General features: G+C 51.3%; 1 pseudogene; it reads left to right on the forward strand.

The window, feature by feature from the left end:
* Window positions 1–220: 220 nt before the first annotated feature.
* Window positions 221–3,560, forward strand: LOC146201499 (uncharacterized; annotated as a pseudogene).
* The last annotated feature ends 387 nt before the right edge of the window (window positions 3,561–3,947 follow it).

The raw sequence follows: 3,947 nt of genomic DNA on the forward strand, positions 1-3,947 counted from the left end.
CACCGAGGCACATGGAGAATAAAGTCAGAGAGTACGCTACTTTGACTCTCACCGAGGCACATGGAGAATAAAGTCAGAGTACGCTCGTCTCCGTTGCGTCCTTTCTCCGGGGATCACAGCGCCCTACAATTGGTGACCCGACTTTTACGCAACTAATTAACGTAGGTTGGCCGCCTTTCCCCACTGTAACAAAGATAGCACGCAAATCTACGCAACTGCCATGGAGCATAATCAGGCACTGACTCCTAGCATCAGCCAGACAACGCACGACGAGCCCGGCGGAACCGTCTCTTCTGTAGCTGTTCGCCTCCCACTGTACTGGGAACGCAACCTTGCTGTGTGGTTCATACAAGTGGAATCACAATGTCAGCTCGACAGAATTACATCCCAGACACAGAAGTTCTATCACGTGGATACTGCCATCAACAGCGGCGGAGGAGGTGGCCGACATCCTCGCCTCGTTCAGCACCAGTCTCCCGGTACATTCCTATAACGAGCTCAAGGCAGCACTACTACAAAGAACAGCCGCATCGGAGAGGACAAGAATTCAGCAGCTGCTCTCCGCGGAGGAGCTCGGTGACCGACAGCTAAGTCAGCTTTTGCGATGGATGACGCAGCTTCTTAGGACGAGCGCTCAAACCTTGGACAATGCTGTGTTGCACGAGCGTTTCCTACAGCGCCTTCCAACCAACCTGCAAATGGTGCTTGCCACTGCCGCAACCATGGACTTGACATCGTTGGCTGCGCTAGCTGACAAAGTGATGGCGGTGGCCACACCACATCTCAGCGTCGCTGTCTTCAACACGTCCACACATGATTCGCTGTTGGCCGCTCCTGTCACCACTCCCCAGCCACCTCATCCCGCCACCACTTTCGAAGTTAACCGCCTGTGTTCATGGCTCGAGCAACTCATCGCGGCAAGTGCAGTCTCAGAGCCGCCCCGACGCCATGGACGCCAACGTCGTCGGTCCTCAACGCCTCGCCGGCATGGAGAATGGGAACAAAGTAAATCCGGAGGCCCCGCAACATGCTACTATCACCGCCGTTTCGGTTCCAACGCCCGTCATTGCCTCTTGCCCTGCACCTGGGCGGAGAACCTGCAGTCCGACCATTAGCGGCCACGAGCAGTCAGTGCCAAGAAAAGTGTCGCCTGTTCCACGTCTTTGACCGAACCACCGGACAAAGATTTCTCATTGACACCGGGGCCCAAGTGAGCATTCTCCCAGCTACAAAAGCTGAGCGCGCTACCGCTGCAATTTCCTACTTCCAAGGAGTACACGGAACTCGCATCCCTGTGTACAGGCAGCGCTCTTTGACACTCAACCTGGAGCTTCGAATTGTCTTCAGGTGCGTGTTTTTGGTCGCTGGCATTGGTTATGCCATCATCGGCGCCGACTTTCTGACCAAACACGGACTCCTCTTCGACGTCAAGCGAAAGCGACTACTTGACTCCGCAATTAAACTCTTCATTCACGGCATCGCAGCGCGCGCAACTACTGATGCAGCACCTGCATGTGCTATACAGTTGCCAAAGGGCCGTTCGCAGCCCTGATTAATGAGTTCCCCAAGCTAACGTCACCCCCGGATTGTACTCAACCTGTGTGTCACGACGTTCAGCACCATATTATAACAGCAGGACCACCAGTTTTCTCACGCCCGACGCCTAGCTCATGACAAACTCTAAGTGGCCCGCGCACTATTCGAGCACATGTTGGAACTTGACACCATCAGACCCTCCTTCAGCAGCTGGGCATCTCCACTACATCTTGTCCCTAGGAAGTCAGGAGACTGGAGACCATGCGGAGACGACAGGTTCCTAAACAGCAAGACCGCCCTAGATCGCTACCCACTGCCAAATATACAAGATTTCACATCAGTGCTACATGGTGCAACCATCTTCTCTAAAATAGATCTTGTTCGGGCCTATCCCCAAATCCCGGTAGCAGAAGAAGACGTCCCTAAAACAGCAATCACCACACCATTCGGACTGTTTGAATTCTTAAGAACGCCATTCAGACTTCGCAATGCTGCACAAACCACCCAGCGTTTCATCGGCTCCGTCATACTTGGCCTACCTTTCGTGTTCGTCTACGTGGATGACATTCTCGTGGCAAGTTCATCCCCCGAAGAACACATGGAACAACTGTGCCTACTTTTCCAAAGCCTTTCGGTAAGCGGCATTGTTATCAACACAGAAAAGAGTGAATTCGGACAACCAGCACTAAAGTTTACTCGATGCCGCCGGCGCCTATATATATGTGGTGAGTGAACAATAGCGATCATGGAGCTGGCAGCTGAAATGGCCGAGCACTAACTGGATGTAGGGTTGGCTGACATTACGCTTGGCAGGAATTCCCAATTCGGGTATCTCCTTTCATATGGGAAGATGATATCAGAATCAACCTGCCAAGACCATTGCGTTCACAATACCAATAAATAAAGTGTTTCTCTCTCTCTCCTAAGCCACGCAAGCACTTCATAACGGCATGGTTAAAGCGGGATTTTATACGTGGAATCAGTCAGGTCTCAAAAGGGTGGCTTTTTGGGCTTGTTGGTGCGTGAACATAGCGAGACTGTAGCGCAAAGCAGACAGGACACACGAGAAGAACGAACAACACGAGCGCTATCAGGTTGCGAGTCAGGTCTCTTGATCGGTCCTTCTTTGAAAATCCAAGTTACAAGAAATTTATTTACACAACTGCGAACACTTCATTTCACTCAGAGTGCGACATTTCGTCTAAACACTCCAGTTTTTATAGTCCACATCGCCGCCTTGTTCAAAGCCACCGCTGCCCTCCGACTCCTCCTTCCCTTCTCTCCTTTCACTTTCGTCTACGGCCTCCCGAGCTCCGCCGATTCCTTCTTTCCAGCCGTCCTTCCTTCGTCGCCATTACCGCAGTTGGCCGCGAGCGCAATTCTGGGAAGCCCTCCCGTTGGTCTGGTCGCCTTGTCTCATTTCAAAGGCGATCTTTTGCATCTGCCAGCATCTTTCTTCTTGCACTGGCTGTTCGAGAGGTATCAGCCACCAGACTTCCTCAAACGTTTGAGCGGTTTGAGCCGTTCAGCGGAAAGGCGCGTCTACCATGGCCGTTCGCGCGCACTCACTAACACACACACATTTTTTTCCGCTCGTGCTGCCTGCGGCCAGGGCAATGCAACCGCGCACTTGACGCGTGGGCTGGTAGCTTACGCTATCGCTTCATACTGTTAAAGGCGCAGCTTCAGTGTCCCCCATAATGTTCCAGACTGCCTGACTTTGAACAGATTAGAATGAATCTGAGTGCATATGCGAGGAACTGTCCCAATCGATAGTGTAATAAAAAATGCAGGAGTGAAAAAACGAGCAGCAAAAGGCGGCTGACATGGTATGACGGGCGAGGTGTTATAAATATAATGACCTCAAAGGCAGTTTCCTTTGATGTTAGATATGTTTTGGTCAAAACTTTAATTTGAGTCTATGTGAACCTACCCCCCTCCCCCTCCCCCCTTCACAGGACGAGCTTGCTGGTATACAGTTACTTCATGAAGAGATGAACGATGAGATTGAACGCAGTGTTTGATTTCACTCAGTGAGTCAATCAATCATTTATTCAAAGAACGAATCTAACTTCATTTCCCTGACCAAAAGACGTAGAAAAAGCGGTTTGAAGAAGATTAGAGAGCTAATTGACCGAGCAGACAGACATTTAAATCTTAGAAAGCTCTAAAAAATTATGAACTTTCTATACGGAAGGTGGCTGAAGTAAGCCTGTAGACATCAGAAAGTCCTGACGAGGTTTGCGGGGGATTCCGACGGGGATGGATGTGGAAAGGAGGTGCACGACGTCACGGGCTGGGCAAACTCGCCCCCGCTTTCGAACTCGCACTTTCACACAGGCGATGAAGAGTCGCCGAAGAGAGACGTCGACTATTTCAAGCCGCACGCAGCAGGACAGGAACGCAGAAGT

This window comes from Amblyomma maculatum, chromosome 1 (assembly GCF_055883805.1).
Source record: "Amblyomma maculatum isolate TAMU_Amacu chromosome 1, ASM5588380v1, whole genome shotgun sequence".
Taxonomy (NCBI): domain Eukaryota; kingdom Metazoa; phylum Arthropoda; class Arachnida; order Ixodida; family Ixodidae; genus Amblyomma; species Amblyomma maculatum.